Below are 13,826 nucleotides of genomic sequence, written 5' to 3'. Positions count from 1 at the left end.
GAGACAGTGAAGGGTGCCCACTCAGCTCCCCATATGAATTAAGAGGGTGGCCTACAACAAAGGTTCTCAAACAATGGCTTATGGACCAGGGGTGGTCTAAAGGCTCCATCCAGAGGTGGGAGAGACAAGATTATATGTGCTTGGTCCTGCATTTGATTTGTTTTTTCCCCATGACAGAACTAAGGATCACATTGACCGGGGCTAGGGTGCATGATTTTCATAACATAGCAGCAGTGAAGTATATTATTTCCCCCCTAAAAACTGATCACTAAAAAAGAAGGAGAGTTGGACCATTAAGAAGGCTGATCGCCGAAGAATTGATGCTTTTGAATTATGGTGCTGGAGGAGACTCTTGATGTGGGGATGCAATAGAAAAATAGCACCCTTGTGCAAGATTGTGCAAGAGGAAGCATCTGCTGACTTGTTCCCCCACACGCCTGGGTCAGTGTCGCGCTGCCTAACCGCAAAGCTTACACGGCTGTCATGCTGTCTGGTAGAGAAGTTATTCTAAGAAATGCAAACCCTAGCTGTTTTCCACCCGAGTGCTACACGTGTATATGCAACATGATGTAATGTGCGCAAGGCTAATAAACATGCAAGGCTGCTGGGGGAGAGAGCTCACTCCTTGCTTAAATCTTCACCCATGACTCCTCGTCATTTTTCCTCCGCACCTGGTGGGCTGGTTTCCCGACAAATGGTGCCTCGTGTGATTGCCTGAACGGCTTCCAGGACGCGTGCTGTCAAAGACGGTCCTTCCTGCTACTCACCCGCCCGGCTGTGGCTAAGGCGCCTTCTCATCTTCGGATCCCCGGTGAGTAGCTATTTTTCTATTTTTATCATGGGTTCTGCGCTCTCTAACCCCCAGAAACAATTTTTAAAAGACATGCAGCACCTCCTTCGGGAAAATAAACAGCAAGTACCTGAAGGTGATCTAATTGCATTGATTCTGGCCATAGATGAACATTGTCCATGCTTCCCTGAGGAGGGGACGTGGGAAATTCCAGCCTGGGATAGGATTGGCGACCACTTTCATGGCCATGGCCGCATAAATGTTCACGTCCTCAGTGCCTGGGCTAAAGTCCGTGGCTGCATGGCAACTCTTACGCCCAAAAACATTCTCTTGGCTTCGTCGCAACCAAAACAAAAAACAGCATCTGTGTTAGATGCACCGCCTCTACCACCACCTTTTACACCTCCTCCACGACCGCCAGATTCTCAGCCTTCACCGGCACCGTCTGCTCCACCCATTAATCCTCAATTGCACCCACCGACGCCACTGGGGACTGCAATTAAACAAGCAGCCCCCCTCTTAGGTTTTTCATCTGGCACAGAACTTTTTCCTGTCTTGGTACCTGCTGGACCAGGGGGAGGGCCACCTCGTCATGAACACTTTGACTATAGACTAATTAAAGAGGTGCATGACTCCGTCCAGAAAAATGGCATCCAGGCTCCTTATACCTTAGGTCTGTTGAACACTATATTTCAGCAACCCTGTCTTCCGGAGGACATAAAATTGTTGGCTAGGACCATACTGCCACCGTCTGGAGTCATTGTATTTATGCAGGAATGGCAATTTCTGTGCCAACAAGAAGCCCCAGATGTTGCCATGGCTTTAAACAATGCAGCAGCAGCAGCAGCGGCCGCAGCTCCAGCACCTGCCGCAGGAGGAGCACCTCCCCCCCCTCCTCCAGTCCTTACTCCTCAGGACGTTATGCATGGTCTTATTGGAACTGGCAATTTTTTTACCATCGCCCAACAGATTGCTGCAGGCGCTGCATATTGGGAAGTTGCTACCCGCTGCGCCCAGACAGCGTTTCAAAAGGTGCCTGACACGAAGGGTGACAGTACGTCCCGTTGGGGTACTGTTCGCCAAGGTCCAAATGAGCCATACTTCACCCTCTCTGGCGGACGTCGCCTTCCTGCAGCCCTGAGTCCCTACTGCACTTGGAGACATCGCCATCTGACCCTGAACGTGCCGTGGTTGGAATCACCTGTAACAGCGATACCAGTCTTTCCTGCAAAACTACCAAACCATCTTGTACCTTATTCTTTGCAAGCTCCACGACGCTCCTGGAACCACACAAAAAGGTTTCATTATGGTTTTGCCGCTGCCTGCTTAGGAAACTCTCCTGGCTATGAAGGATGCCCGCGATATACAGGTTTGGCATGGGTTTTGCCGCCCCGTGATAGTACCCCTATTTGTGTTCCCACCACAAATTGGGAATGGTCTTTCCAACATTCCCTGTCACCAATTAACAAAGCCTATATTGGTCAATTGGGATCATGTGTCTGTCGCACTGGTTGTTGGACTAAACCAGGTTTTTGGTTTCTGAAAAAAGGAAATGTTGCCACCCTCTTTCACAGAGGCTGTGAAGAGGTGGCAGTTGCTGTCCTTTTCCCTTATAACTCATATTGCCCACCTGCACAGCTCATCTGGTTCCTGCAACATTGGCCGAAACAAAAAAATTCTACTGGCTGGCTGCATCCACAGCACTTTCGAAGACATCGACGCTCAGCTAGCCATGATCCCAGCATTTTGTCTAAAACTAATCGTTCAGAGGACTATCATGCTCTCTGGACTGATAATACCTTTGTAAAAGACATGGCTCAATTGTCAAAGATTTTGAATTATACTAATTGTTGGATTTGTATGCATATTCCTCCACAGGCTCGACGCTCTGGCATATTGTTGCATGGCATCCCCATTAATGATTCTTTTAAGATAAGTAATAATCTCAAGATTAACCGCACACGTTTTCCACCAGTGGTATTGACCTTGTTAGAACCAGCAGATAGGTGTTTTAAGTTTAAACATAACACATCTGTATTTCTAGGGAACTACCCTAATTGTGCTTGGACTTATGAATATGTCAATACCTCCTCTTGTTTCTTGAACACAACCACACGCAGTGGAAGACCACCAGTAGTTATAGGGAATGTTACCCACCGTATGACATGGGGCCAGCATGCAATGTGCAATGATTTTGATGGATGGATATGGTGGATGAAAAAGAGTAGTAGGACATCCATGGTTTTACAGAATGATCTTTGGCTTTTCTGCGGACGTAAAGCCTATAAGGAAATTCCTAAAAGTTTTTCAGGGATTTGCACCCTTGGTATTGTAGTTCCATTGATTTATAAGTTAGATAATATTTCTTCGCTTCGGCTTCGCAATAAGAGAGATGCTAACGCTCCTATAGTTCATTATGCTGAAACTGCAATTGCTAGGGCTGCCCTGCCCCCTCTTGGTGTTGCCATGAATTACAGGGACCTCCACAGACTCTCCAACTGGACAGAAGGGCTATTCAATGCAACTATAAAAGCCTTGAAAGTAATTAACCAAGAAATGTCCAATATTCGTGAGGTTTCCCTGCAGAACCGCTATGCTTTGGACACCATTTTGGCCTCCAAGGGAGGGGTGTGTGGGTTAGTGTTATCACACTGCTGTATGTATATAAAAGATTATAATCTTAGTATTTCCACAACTATTAATGAAATGGAAGCCATGGTTAAACAAAATCCGATCTCACATCCTCCCATTCCTGACCCTTGGGAATGGCTTTTTTCCTGGCTTCCCGATGGATTTTGGTTTCGTCATTTATTGCTAATAGGCTTAGGATTGGTTATAGGATTTGTGTGTATTTGTTGTTGCATACAATGTGTTCCCTCGCTGATCACCCAATGTATGGGGTGGTGGTCTTCGCGACGCACTTCCTTAGGTGTCCCCCGCCGAGCATATGTTGCCAGATACACGCGCTTTCGCAATGAAATTTATGACTCTGATTAAATAAAATAAAAAAGGAGGGCATGTGGGGATGCAATAGAAAAATAGCACCCTTGTGCAAGATTGTGCAAGAGGAAGCATCTGCTGACTTGTTCCCCCACACGCCTGGGTCAGTGTCGCGCTGCCTAACCGCAAAGCTTACACGGCTGTCATGCTGTCTGGTAGAGAAGTTATTCTAAGAAATGCAAACCCTAGCTGTTTTCCACCCGAGTGCTACACGTGTATATGCAACATGATGTAATGTGCGCAAGGCTAATAAACATGCAAGGCTGCTGGGGGAGAGAGCTCACTCCTTGCTTAAATCTTCACCCATGACTCCTCGTCATTTTTCCTCCGCACCTGGTGGGCTGGTTTCCCGACATCTTGAGAGTCCCATGGACTGCAAGAAGATCAAACCTATCAATTCTTAAGGAAATCAGCCCTGAGTGCTCACTGGAAGACAGGAGTGCCTGGCGTGCTCTGGTCCATGGGGTCACGAAGAGTCAGACACGACTAAACAACTAAACAACAGCAAAAAGAGAACCATGAGTCTCATAATATGGCACAAGTTTTGAAGATGATGCCATTGCTGAAATAAAGTAAAATATGGCTTGTGTATGTGCTTTGATGTGTAGAACAGAAAGAAAGAAAATGAGATTCCTAGCAATTTTCAAGTGGTCTATGGGGGAACATGTTTGGTTGAGATGCAATAACCCAGCAGCTTGCATGCACGGACACAAACACACAGATGTTCTACAATATACATTAGTCAATGAGGTTCATATTTTGAATTATTAGAACACAATCAGTGCATCTAGCTAGTGACTTGTGGACTGAACATTTGTCAGATGGACTTCCTAGATGTGCAGATTCAAACTCAAATCTGTTACAAATATTCAGACACTGTTGTTGTTAATTTAAAGAGAGAAATAAGTAGGTTTCGTTCATGGCTATTTAATTCCATCATACTCCCAGAAAGCTGATATTCAAGGGCAGTGATCCCTCAAGGCTTGATTACAACTTAAGCCTTATCTCAAACTGCTAGATAAAATTTCTGGGGAAACACTCTCGGTGGATATCCAAGCCTGAAACACATCAGGTGCAATTTCTGTGTCAGTTGATTTTTGTTTTTCTTTAAGGTTACGGGTGGCTGCTGCTATCATTATCATTTGACTCATTGTGTAACAAATATGAGAACTGGTAACATGACATGCCTTAGAGACAGAGCACAGAGTTTAACTTCAGTGTAGATGTCAGTACTCATAACAAAGCCACACATACATATATATATATTCCACCCTGATGAGCTAGCTTCTTCCACCTCCTCGTAGTGCCCTACAGTTGTAATGCTGCAGTTAAATTATCTTAGCAGACTGTGCTCCCTGGACCCTTCATCTCCTTCTCTACCCAGAAAACCTTCCCATTCTATTACAATTGTCTCGCAAGAAGCTGTGAGGAAAAGCTACAGAGAATCATAGATGGATTCACCTTTTTAACCCAAGACAAAAAAGGTTGCCTCCAATGCACTGGCTGCCAATTAACTACTAGGCTAATTCCAATGTGCTGGTTTTGGTGTATAAAGCATATACACAGCTTGTTACCAGGGTACCTGAGAGACCACCTCACCTGTTATATACCCATCAATCACTGTGTGTTGCAGGTGAGGGCCTCCGGCAGATACCAACTTATCAGGAAGTCTGTTTTCTTCACAGTGTAGGAATTGGGCCTTTACTGTTCCGCTACCCATGCTTTACAATATCCACCCATTAAATATTAGACAGGTGCAATCTCAGCTGCCTTTTGGGTACCTTCTGAAGACCATTCTCTTCCAACATGGCTTTCAAGATGTTTCCCATCCTTCATACTGTATACATTGGAATTTTTTAACAGATGGTTTTAAAGATTTTTTATTGTTTTATTATTTGTTGTTTGATTCCTTGGGCTCCTTTGGGAAGGAAGGCTATTTAATTAGTAAAAGGAAAATTCGGAGCAGACCTGCTGAAGTTAAAAAGGTTAAAGGTAAAGGACCCTTGACAGTTAAGTCCAGTCACTAATGACCATGGGGTTGCGGTGCTCATCTCGCTTTACTGGCCGAGGGAGCCGACGTTTGTTCACAGGCAGTTTTTCCGGGTCATGTGGCCAGCATGACTAAGCTGCTTCTGGAGAAACCAGAGTAGTGCACGGAAACACCGTTTACCTTCCCATCAGAGCAGTACCTATTTATCTACTTGCACTTTGACGTGCTTTCGAACTGCTAGGTTGGCAGGAGCTGGGACCGAACAACGGGAGCTCACCCCGTCACAGGGATTCGAACTGCCAACCTTCTGATCGGCAAGCTCTAGGCTCAGTGCTTTACACCACAGTGCCACTGTGGTGTCCCAATGGACCAAAATTAGCCCATTATTATCCATAGGATTACTTTGGGTAGACCTAACATTGACTACAGCCCAGAATTGCTATCAAATTAAATGTTGCAGTTCTGTCACTCCCAAGATTATTAAAATAAAAATAAAAATGAAGCTGTTTCACAATCCGCCATGATTTCAACAATTCTCTTTAGGAGATACCATTACACAAGCCAGAACTGCATGTTCTCCACAATTCCCATTTATCATGGTGTTGTAGCTATTGTGCCTCTCGAAATATGAATCCATCAACTATTTATGCAGCCTTATGCAAAAGCTTTCATGCAGTCGGACCATGAACTAAACAAGAAGGTTTTACAATGAAGAAGCCACATTGTGGGTGAATGTCATGGCACTTAATTCTCCCCCTCCAGCCAATGATACCAACTTGTAAGGGGAAGATCTGTATTCAAATTAATTCTCACATACTAGTGTTTGCTCCGGGAGGATTTCCTTCCAATGAAAATGCCAGTTTCAGGAGTGAGGTTTCATCAGAGCTATGGCAGTGAAGGGTTCAGTTTATTTAATTTACATTTATTTAGATACTGCTTGATTGTAAAAAAGAAGAAGAGAAACCCAACAACCTCTAAGTTCTTTACAAAAATATAAAATAAACCATTAAAATTCTCAATAAAAACAGCTGAGAACAAGGATTTAAAAATAGCCAGAAGACGATTGAAACGAATAGTAGCTAAAAAATAAAACGTGTAATATCTACATGTCTGGATGGAAAAAAAGAGTACAGTGAGGTACCTGCCTGATGTCAATACATAGGGACTTCCAAAGTCTAGGCGCTGCCTAACTGTTGTGATCTAAATGAACATGAATTTAAAATCAAATCTGAGCTTATATAGCTGTTGAATGAGTGCTAAATGCATGTCTGTATACAAAGATGTTTTGCCGCACAGAGTGTTGCGGTTTGTATACTCAGCATACGCTGTTGGACATTAGCATTTCCTGCATGGCTGTTTTCAGCCTCCCCCCATTCAGGATACCAGCCGGGCTGCCATTTTGGGATCCTGCTTAAAACCTTGTGTATGATAAATGACAGAGCTGCCAAAACCCTCCTTCTGCTGCTCTGCATGGTGTGACAGGTCAGGAATCAGCTTCACCAGCTGAGCAGCAACCTGAAGGAGTAGAAGGCAGAGTGACTCCCCCTGCTTCTGATCAGCCTTCTTGCTCCTGATGTGAATCGGCTGGCTCCAGCTTCCTCCAGCTCCAGCCTCAGTCAGTTGCTGGAAACAACATTTGTCGTTCCTGGCTAGATCTTGCTGCACCTTGCTTCTCGTAACCTTGGACTCTCGGCTTTCTTGACCCCCGGACTGTCTGAACTGAGATACTCCTGACTTTAGGACTGGACTGAGCCTGGCATATGGACTCTGCCTCCAGGCAGGTACCTCCCAGAGACTCAGCTGGTTAGCTGGCCTTTGTCACCACTGGGTTCTGCCATGGCTGGGCAGCATGGAGATGTCAGTACTTTCACTGCCACTATTGCAGAGGGTCACATGATTGGATGATTCCATTTCTTATCACTCATCATCATCAAACCTTTTATTGGCATCACATGCAACATCCAAAACAAAACAAATCAATACAGAATTACCACTTCCCCAGTGGCACAAAACATTTGCTAAAAGAAAGGAGGCAGAGCAGTCTATCGTCACATCTCTTGATCTCCAAGGAGATCAGACGTCTGCAGTGTATTTCGATGACAAAAAACCAAATAGAGATATTTAGCCACTAACTTGGTGAGGTCCTGATCATTCCGCAGTAAGAGAAAATGTATGACCTCTGACTCTGATTTCCATTTGGGGATACAGAGTTGATACAGAAATTGCTGGCGATGCAACACTGAAAAAGGTACTATGATACATATATGGTGGAATTGTTTAAACATCAATCAATTTTGGGAAACAATATATAACAAAATGAAAAAATGTTCAGATATTCATTTAGGAAAACACCAGAAGGTTTTCTACTGGGAATAGTACCAGGAAGTCTAAAGGAAGAAGACAAGACATTATATTTATACGCAACAGTAGCCGCAAGGCTATTGATTGTGAAAAATTGGAAAAGTGGTATTATACCGACAAAAATAGAATGGCTTGCCAAATTATTGGAGTACTACAATATATCCAAAACAATGGGAGAAATTGGAAGGATCTCAAAAGAGAAGATAGACAGGGACTGGAAGGTGTTTAAAGGATACTTGCAAAACCATACTGAAAAATCAGAAGTCCTATTAGAATAAACAAGTTCTGTTTTAAATACTGGAATACCAAATAAGATGGATAACAATGTGTAATAGAAAAAGAAGCATAAAATTAGGTTAAAGGTGTGTGAAAGAAAGTAATAGAAGTGGAAAGAAAGTGCAATTGAGTAGATTGGAGGTCTAACAAAAAGGTGGAGTGAGGGGTGGTGGATGGTGATGGGAAAAGGAATTATCTGTGGGATTGAGTGTAGGTATGTTTGAACATTTTTAAGGATTGTATGAAATGTATGTTTGTATGTTTGTATATTCACAATATGTGTGTATTGATGCTGAATTGTTTTAACAATAAAAACTTTTTTAAAAAAGAAAGAAATTGCTGGCGGAGATCAGCATATAGTTTACAATTGAGAACCATATGTGTAAGGGTTTCTTATCACTGTGTGTGTAAGCGGAAGTCAGGCTGAGTTAAGAGTGGTAGACTCGTAATCTGGTGAACTGGGTTCGCGTCTCCTCTCCTCCACATGCAGCTACTGGGTGACCTTGGGCTAGTCACACTTCTTTGAAGTCTCTCAGCCCCACTCACCTCACAGAATGTTTGTTGTCGGGGAGGAAGGGAAAGGAGAATGTCAGCCGCTTTGAGACTCCTTCAGGTAGTGATAAAGCGGGATATCAAATCCAAACTCTTCTTCTTTATTCTCTCTCTCCATATAGAGAGGGTGTGTGAGAAGCCGCTCACACAGCTTGCCATGTTTCTTTTGTTTTCTTTGCTGTAAATAATAAAATGCTTGATGCCACAATTCCTACACAATCTTGCTTTTGCACCTTGTCTCTCCACCCAGCCCAAACTGGCTCTGCCACTGTCTGCCAGCAGGGGATTTCCATTGCTGGAATGAGCCTGCCCAAATGGTGGGTTGGCAGAAGCTACCTCTGGGGTATTTAGGGTGGCAGGAAGTGGGTGGGAGGCTGGCACAGGTTCTATTGGATTCTGAGCCAGCCCTGCTGCCACCACATGATGGCAAGGTACCCGATCCAGGCCTTTTTCCTTCACCAGCATAAGAGCAAGCAAAACCTGAATGCAACAGCAATCTCCCCACTTGTCATTCCCAGGAACTTGGGTGGAGGAACTTCAAGGACCTGGCATAAGGTGGTAGTACCATTAGGCCAATTTTTATGTGGCTTCTGATCCTATTCATTTCTGTACAGCAAGCCAGTCTTGACCTGGCGTTTAACAGTATTTCTTCTTCTCTCTCAATGTATCTTCTATTAAGAATTCCCTGGTCTTATTTAGGGCTCGGTAGAATTCTGAAGACTTCGGTACCATATATTCCTTCCTCTGCATTTGCTCCGAAACATTCATTTGCGCATTGAAAACCTTCTTCCCCTTCCTCTCCCTCTGGGCCCATTGTCTCTTTATCACTTCTGTGTCATGATGTAATTGCCTATTCTTCAGGAGGTTCTTAGCAGGGAGGGAAGGAGTCAAACGAAGTGTCGTGCACAGGAAACCCGTCAACCAGTTAGTAGGTGTTCTCATTTTCCAGGGAAAGACAGATTTATTCCAATGTTTCGGAGTTGCTGGAAAGAGGAGGGGGAAGCCCATCTTACAGATGAAACCCACTACCTAATTAAACAAATCTATTTAAAAAGTTTCTCCTCTTTTTTCCCCTCTTCTTTTTTTTGGGGGGAGGGACAAGGAAGATGCTGTTGTTTTCTGTAGCATCTTGCGAATTAAGTTGCTGTCTTTCATTATCCCCAAAGATTATTACTACTCTTGTTTCAGAGAAGTGCAGCGAGCTAGAAAAGCAGAGATAATAGGTTATTATGGAAAAAATTGGCTTTGACATTTATATGATAAATTGGGAGTCAATTAGATGAAAAATACTCCATTAGATAAAGTGAGTGTACCAATTACTGCAGTGAAGAGCCACTGTTAATATAATTGAAATTTATAGAGTGTTGGGTACAGCCCTGCAGGAGTAGATTGTATAAATGATGGAGAGAGGCATGTAAACAGTTTCAGCTGCATCCCTCTACACACTTACCTGGGAGTAAGCCATACTGGACTCAATGAGACTTTATTCTGAGTAGGCATGGATAGGATCACCCAGTTAGTTTCTTGTCATTTTCAGACTGTCTGGGGAGACTTCTGCCCTCATTAGGAAGCCATTTTCACAAAGATTTAAAAGGCAAAAAATCAAACAAACAAAAAACCACCAAGCCATCAGAAGCTTGCAAATAGTCTTTCTTCTGCTTCATCTTTTTTTAAAAAAATGCTTTAATTGGGTTTCATAAACTACAATGCAATGTATCACACAAAGTGTTGCAAATAAGATCACAAAGGGACTGGGTGAGAAAATAAAACAACATTGCAATGACTGCCGTGGATTAATAATCTCATTTTTCAAGGCAGGTGTGTTCATGTGCAAATAATTTACAATGTGTCCTTTATTCCAGACATCCGTTAAGCTGCTGCCACCACCAAGTCAACAACCCAGGAATGAAAACATGAGCCTTGGAATGGGATAAATGGGCAATAGTTGAACCCCCTGCAGATAGCATCTCATCTGGAAGTCTGTACGATGTAGAAAATGAGTCTTTAGGTGGTGGCATCTATTCTCAGGAATTCCCTCCTGTTGTATCTCCCTCCTGTGTCATCTCTATTGTCTTTCCATTTCCCATTTCTTTTTCAATAAGGCTTCTAAGTGGAGATTCTTATCACAGTCTGTATCTGTACTGAATTTGAAATTGTTTTTTATATACATTCACTGTTGATGCTTTTATTGCTAATCTCTTTTGGATGTTTCATGGGATGAGAATCATTAAACGGTTGAGGGAGATGGGTATGTTTAGCCTGGAAAAGTGAAGGCTGAGAGATGATATGATGTTGTTGTTGTTTAGTTGTTTAGTCGTGTCCGACTCTTCGTGACCCCATGGACCAGAGCACGCCAGGCACTCCTGTCTTCCACTGCCTCCCGCAGTTTGGTCAAACTCATGCTGGTAGCTTTGAGAACACTATCCAACCATCTTGTCCTCTGTCGTCCCCTTCTCCTTGTGCCCTCCATCTTTCCCAACATCAGAGTCTTTTCCAGGGAGTCTTCTCTTCTCATGAGGTGGCCAAAGTCTTGGAACCTCAGCTTCAGGATCTGTCCTTCCAGTGAGCACTCGGGGCTGATTTCCTTCAGAATGGATAGGTTTGATCTTCTTGCAGTCCATGGGACTCTCAAGAGTCTCCTCCAGCACCATAATTCAAAAGCATCAATTCTTCGGCGATCAGCCTTCTTGATGGTCCAGCTCTCACTTCCATACATCACTACTGGGAAAACCATAGCTTTAACTATATGGACCTTTGTTGGCAAGGTGATGTCTCTGCTTTTTAAGATGCTGTCTTCAAATATGTCAAGGGCTATCACATGGAAGGTGGAGAAAGCTTGTTTCCTGCTGCTCCAGAGGGGAGGACCCACACCAAGGGATTCTAGTTACAAGAAAGGCGATTCTGACTTTTTGATGGTAAGAGCTGTTCAACAGTGGAGCAGACTTCCTTGGAAAGTGGTTGACTGTCCTTCATTCGAGGCTTTTAAATAGAGATTGGATGGGCATCTGCCAGGCATTATTTAGCTGGTTATTCCTTCATTGCAAGGAGTTGGACTAGACGACAGTTGGAACCATTCCAAATCCACAATTCTATGAAATTCACAAAGTTCAACAAGTATAAACAGTCCAGAATCCCTCAAGAGGCTGTTCCACATTGGCTGCAAGCACTTGATCACGTCACATAGAATCACAGAACTGTAGAATTGTAGACCCTTCAAGTCCTGTCCCTTACTCTTTTGCATTTTGAAATTTCCAGAGTTATTAAAAAGTGAATGCAATCCTAGGCTGCATCAACAGAAGTGCAGTGTCCAGGTAAAGGGAAGTTATAGTACATCTCTATGTGGTCAGACCCCAAATGGAGTCCTGTGCCCAGTTTGGGCACCACGTTGGCTAGGGGCTGATGGGAGTTGTAAGCCAGCAGCATCTGCAAGGCTGCAGGTTCCTCACCCCTTTTGGATTTCTTCCAATTCTCTTTCCTAGCCCCGGCCTCTCTTCCCCACACGCTGACAAATACAAGAAGATGAAAAAGCTCGCTCAGCAAAGCAGTTCATAAAAATAAGTTGGGAAAGAGGCTAAATCGTGTCTGAAGTTATTTTCTTTTCACAACTGCCAGTAAGTCAACACGAGGAACCATAAATAGGAAGGTGGCAAACTGCTAAAGTTAAGGGTCTGCCTTTGCTTTCATTACAGGAGCGGTTTCCTTTTTAAATCCTGCTGAAAGGAAAGAATAGAGCAGGAAAATTTAACCTTACAGCCAAGATACAAAGGAGTATCTCTCGCCACCCCTACAGCATTCATGTAGGATTAGGAGTTTTGCAAACAAATCTCCAAGGTCCATTGGGAGGAGGGGTTATTAGCTCCCTTACTTTAGTCCTTTTGCTCCCAACAGTAAAAAGAAACAACTTCTATAAAGTGTTGTTGCACCCAGTTCTTATTCAACTGACTTTGCTTGGTGGGCCAGTGGCTCAACTCACTGTATGGCAGTTCTTAACTTAGCAGATGAACAAATGATTCTGTGTGAGCCGAAGGCATAATACAGGTATTTGCAGTGATTTTTTCCTTTAAAAAGGTCATTTTCCTACTCATATTGAAATACTGCTCCTCAATGAGGCCAAATTTAGGTTCACAAAATGTTTAGGGGTATGCGCACCCCTGCGTCCCCCCAGGGAAAAAAAGCACTGGGTCTTTGTCTTTCCCTCCAGCAATAGGTTAACCACAGCTTGGGAGGGAAGCAAATTTGACTGGGGAAAAGGGGTTAAACCGCTTTCTTAGAATGGTTCCTCTGTTTCAATTTAACCCCACTTGAAGCTCTTTAAACTTAAAAAGATCAGGAGACCCTATCCTCCCTGGTAGCAGCATCTGGAAGCTTTGGGCAGCTGCCAAAGCCCAGTCCTAGGTCCGCAGCTGCAAACTTACCTGGTGATATTCTAACATATAATGGGGAAAGGGCCGCCTGCTCCTACTGTCTTGCCTCCCGCCCAGAACATGCAGAAAAGGTTGTTCCCTTCAACTAAGAAAGAGGTCTTTATTCGAGCAAGTAATGGTACAGGAACAGAGTTCAGGGGTCACGATTCAGGAGTTCAGGAACCAGGCAAGATTTATGGGCTAGGCAGATGCAGCAAAGATGTCCCAAAAGTTTGCACACCCTGCCTGCCGAGCTTTTAAAGATGTGATGCTCCCACTTGCGAGAATCACTCACTTTGTCAGAATGTTGAGACTGTTGTGATGTGCTCCTCTGGCTGGTTAGGTCTGCTCCCTTGTGCTGAGGTGATGCCTAGGCAAGAAAACTACATTCTCCTGCAGTGGCGTTGCAACGGGGGGGGGGGTGCGCCTGGGCATCATGTCTGGTGGGGTGACA

Source organism: Podarcis pityusensis (genome assembly GCF_964106645.2).
Source record: "Podarcis pityusensis genome assembly, chromosome: 5".
NCBI lineage: Eukaryota > Metazoa > Chordata > Lepidosauria > Squamata > Lacertidae > Podarcis > Podarcis pityusensis.
This window is presented reverse-complemented; position numbering follows the sequence as displayed.